The following is a 12,602-nucleotide window of genomic DNA, read 5'->3' as shown; positions in this document are numbered from 1 at the left end:
TACTTTTCTCCGCGCTTGACAGGATGGACTAATCACAGTTGTTTGCGATCACTCATAATGGCATTTTTAATTAAATGATTTCAAAGCGATTGAGTCCACAGATTTACCTTTGTATTTCAGGTACCAATCTTTAGAATTAGTAGACTTTAAACGATTGTAGGCCTATGTGTAGTGTACAAATGTCTCTAGTAAAACTAAACAACATCTGGAGATTTAAATGTGGCTCAATGGAGGATCCTGCTTTCTGAGCAAAGAAACTCCCCTGAAGAGTTTTTTCCTCTTCAAAAAAATAATTATTTCAGTAATATTTTGAGACTGTTTTACTGTACACTCACAAATGCTGCAGTCACCTACTATGATACCGGTTGTCTGAATAGGACCTCACTGCAAGGACTGTTACAACAGGATTTGGAGTGTCATTGTAATTGATGTTACAATCACAGATTTTTATTACTTTATTTCTTCTACTGAACACAAACAAAGATGTTTACAAGAATATTTCAGCTCTGTAGGTTCTCACAATGCAAGTAATTGGTGGCCAGAACTTTGAAGCTTCAAAAATCACATAAGGCAGCATAAGTTATCCATACAACTCAACTTAAAATTACTTAAGATGAGAAAAAGTTCAATATTTGAATAATAATTTTACTGAAAATTTGAATAAAAAGGACTTAAATATTGATCTGTTTCTCATATCATGTAGCTTCTGAAGACAAATATTAAACCACTGGAGACATATGGATTACTTTTATGCTTCCATTATGTGATATTTGGAGCTTAAAATTCTGTTCACCTTTCACTTGCATCAAGTCAGAAAGAAAGTCATTAGTATATGATGAAGTAATTTTTATTTTTGTGTGAAATATCCCTTTAATATGTGGTTACACCCTCATCTTTTACAGTCACTCTCCAGTTGTTTAATTCAGACATAAGTTAAATTACTCTGAATGGAGCCCTTTTGTGGAACAGGAGTTGCTGGCCATTTGAGGAGTGAATGGGACCAGAATGAAGGAGTTGGTCAGAACTATATGGCCCTGAAGTTCTTAGGCCAATAATTTGAAGCGTTGCATGCCCATTGCTTTTGTCTGTTTGAAGATGAAACATTCCCAGCCCAGCTGTCTTCTTTAGGATTTGAAGAGCTCGGCCCAGGCTCTTCCAAAACGAAAGGTGTCCACTGGATGAGGCCCATGGTGAGATCATAGAAACTGAATAAACCAATTGTAAACTGTCAAACCTACCTGCCAAAATCAAAAAGCTAACATGTACAAACATAACATACATTTACATAAATAAAGTCATGTTATTGCTCACATACTTTAGGCATTTGCATAATCTTTAATATTCTGTCTCAGCTCTTTTTACTGGCAAAATATTATGACACACAGTAACGCAGATTGGTTATCATCTAGTTATGTATCAATGAGATGTTCCAGAGATTTCTATACCCTGTCTGACACTTAGGTCTTCTCTGTGTACCCCAGGAGTACCGCACTTTATCACAGATGGAGCCACACGCACAGACATTAGCCAAGGAGCTTAGGCAAAACAAGCATGAACAATTTGGAACAGAAAGAAAATAAGATAAAAGTAAAGAAAGGCATGAACCAAAACGGACAAAAAAACCTGCATGTTTTGACTCTTTTGGCATGTGTTTTTGCTATGATAACTTTGGTAGGTATCTAAAGGCCCAGGTATACTTTGTTTTTGCACGTTCCGGAAGTATGTGCACTACAATTGCTTTATGACACTGTTTTAGTTCAGTCAATGGCCACGCATGCGCAAACATCAAGCCACGTGGCTGTGCTGATGATGAAATTTGTGTCACGCATACTGTGCGCAGAGTGATCATTAACGTGGACACACTAAGTATACTTTGGCCTTATGAATACAAGCTGAAAATTTATCACATGGTTAAATGTATAGTTTGTCCAAAAATAAAAATTCTGACATCATTTACTCAACCTCATGTTGTTCCAAACCTGTATGACTGTCTTTTTTAATCTATGGAACACAAAAGGAGATGTCAGGGAGACTGTTATCCTCAGTCACCATTGACTTTCATTGCATCTTTTTTCCATACAAAGTGATTGGTATCTGAGACATGAGTCATTCTGCCTAACATCTCCTTTTGTGTTCCACAGATGAAAAGAAAGCCATATATATTTAAACAACAAGAGGATGTGTAAATGATAGAATTTCATTTTGGGGTGAGTCATTCTGCCTAACATCTCCTTTTGTGTTCCACAGATGAAAAGAAAGCCATATATATTTAAACAACAAGAGGATGTGTAAATGATAGAATTTCATTTTGGGGTGAACTATCCCTTTAGTAATTAAGCTTGAAACTATAGCTAGGTTTATACAGTATAATCTATCTCCCATCTGCTTCATGCTTTTGTTTGATTTGCTTATTGTAGGAGATTGTTGGTTGCTGGCAGCCATTGCATGCCTTACGCTGAATTAACCTTTGCTGCATCGCGTAGTGCCTCACGGCTAGAGTTCTCTTACGAGAGGTTCTCTCGTATTGTGTAAGCTAGCTTACGCTACGGGAAAGATTCATCTTTTCTGAGATATTGAAGCCAAAAAAATTATCCTTAATTTTGTATCCATTGTCAACGCAGTGCAGCAACTGCATACCTTGAGCGGGCTAGCTAGCGAGCTCATAGGTTGCTCTGCGGCAACTGCTGCAGCCTATAGACGAACTTGAGTGAACTTGCGTCCAATGACAGGCGCCCGCGCCGTCACTGCATCAAAGCCCGCCAAAATGGGCGTGGCTAGAGTGCATATAAGCGTAAGTTCGTAGGCTGGAACCCTGATTTTCATCTATTCAGCGAAGCTCTTCGCATCTCTGAACTGCAGAAGCCGCGTCGCCGTTCGAGGGGCATCTAGCAAGCTTGGACAGCTCTCGAAGAAGCCGGCCGTCTTCGCCACCTTCAGCCGTCCTGCGAGCTACGCCATCCGGCGACGTATCCTTTTTAGAGCAAGCAAGTTCCTCAGCGAACTTCACAAAAAGAGCAACGAGCGTCTTTTTTAAGATGCCTCGCACCACCTGCGCCTCATGCGGCGCCTCTCAGCGCCGGAGACCGCCACCTCATCTGCGCTCTCTGCCTGGGACTGGAACATGCAGAGCTCGCCCTCGCTGACGGCGGATGCGACCTCTGCGAGGAGCTTCCGATGTCGACCCTGCGGGCTCAACTCGAAGCACTCAAAACCGAAGCCGCCGCGCCGCCTTTCGTTTCGCCGCGCAGAAAGAAGCGCCGCTCCCAAAGGCTGACGGAACCGGTGTTAGAAGCGACTACCTCGCCGGAGCCTCTCCCTCGAGCCTCGCTTTCACCCTCCCCGCCCTCCCGGGACCGCATCTGCCGGCCAAGCCGCATCTGCTCTGCATTCCATGGCCGTTTTACAGATCCTCCAAGTGGACCTTCTCCGAGAATGGGATGAGAAAGGCAGGCACCCAGAGGCTGTTTCAGATCTAAGGAGCGCGACGGATCTCACCCTTCGCGCCACCAAAGCTGCAGCTCAAGCCCTAGGGAAGTGCATGGCCGCGCTGACTGTGACCGAGAGACACCTATGGCTAACACTAGCCGATATGGGAGAAGCTGAGCGCTCCACGTTTCTCAACGCGCCGCTCTCTCCGTCCGGTCTCTTCGGTTCCGCGGTGAGTGACATTGTTGACCGTTTTTCGGAAGTCCAGAAAGCCACCCAAGCCATGAATCTCTTCCTGCCTCGTCGCGCTAGCACCTCTGCAGGCTGCCCACGTGACCAGCCTCCTGCACGAGCCTCTTCACAGCGCCCAGCTCAGCAAAGCCAGACTTCTCAGCGTCGACAGGGCGGCCGCCCTAGAACGCGCTCAGACAGCCGCCGCAGACCGCCGCCCCCCTGCGGGCCTCGGCCTAAGATTGCGTTGAAACCTGAGCAACCGAAGTCCTTCTAGCTTTGTTAAGGAAACGACGGCTCAGTCCCGCCGCGGCCGGACTACCGTCAAAGCTTCGCCCCCTGTCAGTCCCCTTCTCTCAGGCTACTGCAGTGGTGGATTCAGCAGCCAACAAGCCGGTGATACTGCCCGCTTGCCTGCACTCAAATGCCGTTTTCACGGCGAACAAATACATTTTGTGAAAAGCAAACATGCCTTATGTGTAGAAAATGTGCCCACAATCCAGTGTTCACCCCTACACACAAGCATTACACTTCCCGTGTCCCTATCAGAGCCCACTCACATAAAGCAGGCACAGCCAGCTCGAGTGTTAGAGTCAATAAACGCGCCCACGAATCCGTGCGCGCGCCCCTTCTCTGCCCGCTCTGTCACACGGCCAGCAAACACCTCTCTGTATGTAAGTCCCATGCCCGTGACTATGCTTGCGCATCACTTCACAGATGTGACTCTTTCCCCATTCACCTCAATCGGGTGAACTCACAGAACAGCCTGTCCCTGCTGTCTGCAAGCAGTCATGCATAAGCACAGTAAGCGCGCTCACACATTCTGTTCAGCTTGCTGTGTGCGGCAATCAGGGCGACTTGGCCATTCACCCTCTAGCGTTATGCTTCAAAGCGTGGAAAGCTATCCCAGGGATTTCCAAATGGGTGTTAAGCACAATAAAACAGGGCTATTTGCTACAGTTTGATCACCACCCTCCCCGCTTCAGAGCGCGGCTCGAAACTATTGTGAACACGGAAGCAGCCTGCATGCTTCGTTCAGAAATAGCAAACCTTCTGTGCAAAAGGGCCATAGAGAGAGTGCCACCTTCTCTGAGCGAGTCGGGGTTTTACAGCCGTTATTTTCTTGTCCCCAAGAAAGACGGCGGCCTCAGACCAATATTAGATCTCAGGGTTTTGAACAAGGTGCTCGCAAATGCTTACAATCAGGAAACTCCTCGCGCATGTGCGCCAGGGGGACTGGTTTATTTCTCTCGATCTGAAAGATGCCTACTTTCAGATTCAGATAAATCCCCGTCACAGGCCATTCTTGAGATTCGCCGACGGCCAGGTTTATCAATACACCGTCCTTCCGTTCGGCCTGTCTTTAGCACCCCGTACTTTCACGAAGTGCATGGATGCGGCGCTCGCACCCCTGCGGAGTCAGGGCTTGCGAATTCTGAACTATTTGGACGATTGGCTGATTTTGGCACAGTCACATACGGAGCTTCTGTCTCACAGGACAGTTCTCCTCAGTCATCTGAACAGTTTGGGCCTTGCAGTCAATTGGACCAAGAGCTCACTACAGCCCAGTCAGGCAATTTCCTTCCTTGGAATAGAACTAGACTCCATGGCGATGACGGCTCGCTTATCTACACAGCGCGCGCGCCGTGTTCAGCGACTAGCCGCGTTCTTTCAGATGAACAGCCTCACGCCTCTGAAAAAATTTCAGAGAATGCTAGGTTACATGGCCTCAGCCGCAGCAGTACTTCAGCTGGGCTTACTGTGCATGCGCCCGCTTCAGCATTGGCTAAACACCTGCGCGTATCGCCGGGCTTGGGCCACGGGCCGCCAGCCGATCAGAGTGACTCAGACCTGTATCTCAGCTCTGCAGCCCTGGGCAGTGGCCGAATGGTATCAGCAGGGAGTGACGATGGGAGCTGTATCTCGCCGAAAAGTCATCTCGACAGACGCGTCCAACACGGGTTGGGGCGCGGTCTGCGAGGGCTTTCCGGTTTTTGGCCTATGGTCAGTTCAGGAAAAGCTCCTTCACATAAATTGTCTGGAAATGATAGCGGTCGAGTACGCGCTCGTGCGCTTCCTCCCGGTCATTCAGGGTCACCACGTCCTGGTCCGTTCGGACAACAGATCTGTGGTATCCTATCTAAACCGTCAGGGCGGTGTCAGATCCAGGAACCTCTTCCATCTGACAAAACGCATACTGAGTTGGTCCCAGTGCCACCTGCGCTCGCTGAGTGCGACGCACGTGCCAGGCCATCTGAACGACGGCCCAGACAGACTGTCCAGAGACAATATTCCCCCAGGGGAATGGTCCCAGCACGCTCAAACAGTCCAGAAGTTATGGAGCATATTCGGCAGAGCAGAGATAGACCTCTTTGCGTCAGAAGAGAACTCTCACTGCCCAGTATTTTTCTCGAAAAGCGAGGACGCGCTGGCCCAGGACTGGCCCAACCGCCCACTTTACGCCTTCCCTCCCGTCTCGCTATTGCCACAGGTAATGCAGAGGATCAGGGAAACGCGTCACTCGGTGCTCCTCATAGCCCCGCGCTGGGAGAATCAGACATGGTTCCCGGAGCTTACGCAGCTGTCACTGACAGCCCCGTGGCCCATTCCAGTGAGAGCAGATCTCCTCTCTCAAGCTCGCGGCACGATCTGGCATCCCCACCCAGAGCGCTGGGCACTGCACGCGTGGGTGATCAACGACTACCCGTCGCTTTGCCAGAAGGAGTAATAAACACTATCATACACGCTAGAGCCCCTTCCACGAGAAGACTCTATGCATCCAAATGGTCTGTGTTTTCAAAATGGTGCACCGACAGAGACCTGGACCCACGGACATGTGGGGTGTCGTCGCTGCTCGTGTTTTTACAAGAGCTGCTGGATAAGGGCAGATCCCCATCCACGCTCAAAGTGTACGTGGCGGCCATCGCGGCGTTCGCTGAACCCCTGCACGGCCAGTCACTGGGAAAAAACGAGCTGGTCATCCGCTTCCTCAGGGGAGCTAGAAGGATGAACCCCCCGCGCCCCCCTTCGGTTCCTATCTGGGATCTTTCAGTAGTTCTCGAAGCTATGAAAGCCTCCCCTTTCGAACCGCTTCAATCCGTGGATTTGAAATACCTTTCACTCAAAACCGTTTTTCTGACTGCCCTGTCATCAGTTAAACGTGTGGGAGACCTTCACGCGCTGTCTGTCAGCGCTGCGTGTCTTGAGTTTGGACCAAGTGACTCCAAGGTCATTTTAAAGCCTAGACACGGCTATGTCCCCAAGGTGATCGGTACTCCTTTCAGAGCACAAATCATTTCCCTATCGGCGCTGCCAGCATCCGATAGCGAACGCGACGCCAAACTCCTTTGCCCAGTCAGAGCACTGAGATCGTATACTGCGCGCTCCGCCTCTTTCAGACGCTCTGAGCAGCTTTTCGTTTCGTTCGGAGGGCGCACCAAAGGTTTCGCCGCCTCGAAACAGACACTGTCTAGATGGATAGTGGACGCTATTGCTGCCGCGTACGCGTCAAAAGACCTGCCATGCCCGTTAGGCATTAGGGCTCACTCCACTACAGGCATGGCCTCCTCGTGGGCATGGGCCAGCGGGATTTCCATTCACGACATATGTGTGGCAGCGGGCTGGGCTTCCCCCTCCACCTTTGTCAGATTTTACAATCTGGAAGTGCCCGCCCTGCAGGCGAAACTACTAGCGGTTTAATACACTACAGGTCCCCTGGTGAGCTGCACTGATGGGACACATTCCACACAGACCGGCACCGCCGCTCTGTCTTTTCATTAGCACTATGTGCTTATGTATTACACACACTGGCCCGCACTCTTGCCGGCCAAATATTATTTCCCCACTCACAAGGGCTCCCCCGGGTCCCGCCACCCCCAGGGCTCATGCAGTGGATGCTTGGCGCGCACGGCGTTGACAATGCCATGCCCATTTTGGCGTGCTTTGATGCAGTGACGGCGCGGGCGCCTGTCATTGGACGCAAGTTCACTCAAGTTCGTCTATAGGCTGCAGCAGTTGCCGCAGAGCAACCTATGAGCTCGCTAGCTAGCCCGCTCAATGTATGCAGTTGCTGCACTGCGTTGACAATGGATACAAAATTAAGGATAATTTTTTGGCTTCAATATCTCAGAAAAGATTAATCTTTCCCGTAGCGTAAGCTAGCTTACGCAATACTCGTTCTCTCTTCTAGAGAGAACCGAGGTTACGTAAGGTAACCGATTTGTTTCTTTCAGCAATATACTGGAATCTTTCACTTCCAGGTATTGGACGCTTTGGTATTTTCTTCTTTGTGTTTTATGTAATAATATTTAAGTATTACTATGCTCAATGCAATGAACTTTAAAAATATGAAATATTTTTCATTTTGGTTTGTTCTGAACAGAAACTGTATTTGTTTGTTCCGGTTCCGTGGTTCAGCTGCCTCCTTTCCAATTGGTAGCTGGTTAAAATGAAATTAAAGAATGGTTAATAACATTCTTTTTAAAATGACAGTACTCTATGCTAAGGGTGGTGGATGTACCTGTTGCAGTGTTTCCAGATCTCTCAAGTAAAAAAGGGACCTGGTTTGGAAACCACACTTAAAATAAGGGACTAGTCTCAACCAAAATAAGTGATAATAAGCAATTAAATCTTTCAGCATAGAAATGATAACAAGTAAAGTGTAGAGTAGCTTATATAAAATAAATGCATAAAATATTCAAAAAAGTCAGACAATGCAAGAAAACTATGTTTACATATGATTTGTAATCATCGGTTTATTCTCTGCGTTTCACATCAAAGTGTGGACAGTCATGCTAACAACACTTGCGCACATTAGATAAGGCAGTAAGAACACTGGTAATGGTGTTTACATGCAATGCGAAATCAGGGTAAAGGCAAACAAATGCATTATTAAAATTAAATATATTCCCAAAAATATTTAAAATATTTCAAAACTAATTCTGGCCATCTAAAATCAAATAATAGCCAAAAACTCTCTCTCCTGCATGCATGCATACACTGCTTGGGCATGTTTGGACTACACGTCATCTAATCCGGGCCAAATTATTTATTTGAAATATGTAATTTTAAGTATTTGTTTTAAGTACAGATCTGCTTCTCAGTCAAAACACGGCAGCAACAAATCTGTATTAAAGCATCATATCTAACAATAATACAGTGAAGTCATGGAAACAACAGAGAAATGTACATTTTACCTCAATATTTTCCCTTGTATCTGGATTAATTGTGCATGTATTCGTAGTTGTTATATAAAGTTGTCTTAAAGGACTTCAGCAAGTAACAGAAGGCTACATCCACAATGTGCATTAAAGCAAAACAATTTTAATAAAATAAATTCCCTCAGAAACAAAGTACATGTTATCATGTTCTACTAAAAAGAGAGAAGCCTAATTTTTTGGGCAACAGTAAGTGGTATTCCAAAATACATTTACAGTAATAAACCATAAAGACTTTGGACTTTAATGAAATAAATATTGGAATGAAATTAACTGGTTACCAATGTTAAAAAAATTACATTTTCACTCTGGAACAATTGAAAGGGACTTTGTTCCAGTTATCAGTTACGTTCTGGAAAAATTCATTCGTTATCGGTTTTCATTTTCATTCCTTGGAACGTTTTTATTCACTGTTGTAAAGGTTTTTGAGCAAGTATGTGTGTGAACAGAATGTGTGTGATGTGTCAAACAACTGTACTGGAGCTTAGACTAAATGGAATGGATTAACAAACTTACTGCCAATATATATATATATATATATATATATATATTTTTAATCAAAGATTAAACTGCCCAATTTAACCCCTGGCAGTTATTTATAAAAAAAAAAATGTAGTTTATTTGTTTCTATGTTTAGTTAAAGGCAATCCTCTGTCCTCAAACACTAGAAAATGCTAATTTCATAAATCTGGAAATCACTGAAATGCACATTGGCTAATGTTCTGCCATATCCCCTGATCCCCTAGTTTTGTAAATATCCTCAAACTTGGGCTTCCTTCCAACAAAGCGTGTACATTTATCTGTTTAACTTCCATTACATTCTCTATAGCTCAGCAGATCTACATTAAGCCACTGTCCCTAAACATCAACCCACCCTGTCTGCTGTAATGCGTCTATATACAGTACATACATGTCTCACCCAGATTATGGAATGGTCAGACCTAGATCTCCTCTGCCAAATTCCCCTTCTTTTCACCAGGAGCCATTTTGGCTCAGTCATTTAGAGAATGCTTTTAAAGCTCAAAGCATTAATGCTGCAAAGACTCTTGGAGGACAGATATCACATTTAGTATACTGAGGTTTACATACTGCAGGGAAAGATATACTCGATTTACAGTTTTATTACTGCTCAGGCCTGTGTTGTGCTGCCTTGCAAGGGCAAAACACTATCATAACACATTTGGTGTTGCAACAAGTTGAGTTATGATCAAAATCAGGTCTTTTTGACTATGATCTGTTCTCTGACTGATGAGTTTATCTCAACTATGCCCAAAACTGCACTAACTGCAAAACACACTAAGACCATGTAACTTTGAATCCATCTTTGTCAGTTTCAGCATTGGTGTTGTTACTGCTTTTTGCCTGTGTGGGGCAGTATGGCAGCCTTAGCAAGACAGCTGATGTTACAGTGAAAGAATGGCTTTTTTTAAGTATTCAGATTTACTGCATACTTTTCTTGTGCGAAAGACATGATGACACTAAAAACATCACTGGATGTCATGAATGGTCAGCTTTCCATTTCAGGCTGGAAAATTGACATTAGGTTTGAGTAAATCTTTGTTAAAATTTAAAAATGGGTCAAAATGACCCGCAACAACACAGAAGAAATTCACTGTGCTCCCTGGTAGTTAATGCTGCATTCATGTCATATCGTTATTACCATAATTACAATTTCCTGACTAGTGGAAACCATTCATGCCTTTGTAAAGCTCATAATTACAAGTTAAAAATTTTGTAAAAGCTGTCATCATAAACAATGGCAGACATGGATCCATTTTGGCATTTTGAGCATTTCCATAGAAACTAATAATGTATGAGTTCAAGAATGTAAACAGCCCTTGAGTGAATCTTTGGGCTGTCATCTTGTGATTACAATAATAACGACATGATGCGAGCATGTGATGTAGACACAAAGCTATTAGTCCTGTGTTTTCTTTTGGAAATGACTAATTATCTAGTTTTGGCAGTTCAGGGACTGACTGGGTGGATGTGGTGATCGATGACTGGCTCCCTGCCAGAGATGGGAAGCTCTTGTTTGTCCATTCTGCTGAGGGAGCAGAGTTCTGGAGCACTCTGGTAGAGAAGGCATATGCAAAGTAAGAAGATGCAGAAGATGTTGATCTAAGCTCCAATCATACACTTTAACAAGTGGTATGTTGTTTTGGCTGCATGAAATGTCCATTGTTTTTGTATGTATGTGAATGATTAAATGGCTGCTATGAGGCTGTCTCTGAAGGACGCACATCTGAGGGGTTTGAAGACTTCACCAGTGGAGTGGCCGAGATGTATGAGCTTAAAAAAGCTCCACCCGACCTCTTCAGCATCATCAGAAGAGCTGTGTAGAGAGGCTCCCACATGGGCTGCTCAGGTGTCAGTGCTCAGGCACATTATACACTAGGGGTGGATGGTATGACAAAGTTAGGATATGTGTTTTTGAAAAATCCAGTGAATGGAAAAACGTACATTTCATTATTTTCTCTTAAACCAATGTCTATGATTATTCGTAACAAATTAATGATAAGTGTTGCATCAGTGCACACTGTATTCTCACATTTGTCCATATTTCTTCATTGCATGTGTAAGTAACATAAAGTAGTCCTTTACTGTTGTATAAACATTATAGCATATCTGGTTGGCACATTTCTACTGCTGCACAGTATATACAGTACAGTCATACTGGACAGTCCTAGTATTCACCTACATATTCATCTGTATAGATAAGTATAATAGACATTGTTATTTATATATTTAAAAGCACTGATATTTATTTTTCAAGGATTCTGTCTTCCCTCTCAGATTACAAGTTTCTTTGACAAGTTTTTAAAAACTTGTGAAAGGCCATGTCTACTCCATTACTGGTGTGGAGGAGGTGAGTGTATTTTGATAGATGAGAAACAAAACCAATTACAAACAGATTATAATTGGCAGATGTAAATCTGTTTTCCAGGTGGAGTACAGAGGAAACCTCACAAAGCTGGTGCACATCAGAATCCCCTGGGGAGAGGTAGAGTGGATGGGAGCCTGGAGTGATGAGTGAGAATGATGGAGAGAACGATGGAGATCTGATTCCCATAGTCATGAATAATGTCAGATAGCTCTGTTGAATGCTGACAGGATTCCTATCACTGTCTGCCCCATTTAGTGCAAGAGAGTGGCGTGAAATCGACCTGTCTGTGAGGTCCTGTCTGCACTATCTCAGACAAGACGGAGAATTCTTGTACATTTCTCTTAAATTATTTTTGTAATATACCTGCATATTGGTTGTTTCCTTGTAGTTAAATAAGTGGCATATCAAATTGGTTAAAGCATTTATACAAATTCTTCAATGAAACATTTGTTATATTTAAGTTGTTAATCCTTTACAGTAAATATATACAGTATACACAGATGAGCCAAAACATAATGACCATGCACAGGTGAAGTGAATAACATTGATCATCTTCTAACAAGGCCACATGTCAAGGTCTGGGTAGATTTGATGGTAGGCGAACAATCAGTTCTTGTAGTCAACGTGTTGATTGCAGGAGAAATGGGCAGGAGTAAAGACCTGAGTGTCTTTGACAAGTGCCAAATTGTTATTGCCAGACGATTGGGACAGAGCATCTCTGAAACGGCAAGGCTTGTGCTGTGCTCCCAGTCAGCAGAGGTGAGTACCTACTGACATTGGTCCGAAGAGGGACAAACCACAAACCGGCGACAGGGTGTTTGGCACCCAAGGCTCATTGATGT

At 44.5% G+C, this 12,602-nt stretch overlaps 1 pseudogene; it reads left to right on the top strand.

Moving 5' to 3' along the window:
* The first annotated feature begins 947 nt into the window (after positions 1 to 947).
* On the top strand, positions 948 to 12,118 carry LOC127627552 (calpain-1 catalytic subunit-like; annotated as a pseudogene).
* The last annotated feature ends 484 nt before the right edge of the window (positions 12,119 to 12,602 follow it).

Source organism: Xyrauchen texanus, chromosome 34, assembly GCF_025860055.1.
Source record: "Xyrauchen texanus isolate HMW12.3.18 chromosome 34, RBS_HiC_50CHRs, whole genome shotgun sequence".
NCBI classification, from domain to species: domain Eukaryota; kingdom Metazoa; phylum Chordata; class Actinopteri; order Cypriniformes; family Catostomidae; genus Xyrauchen; species Xyrauchen texanus.
This window is presented reverse-complemented; position numbering and strand designations above follow the sequence as displayed.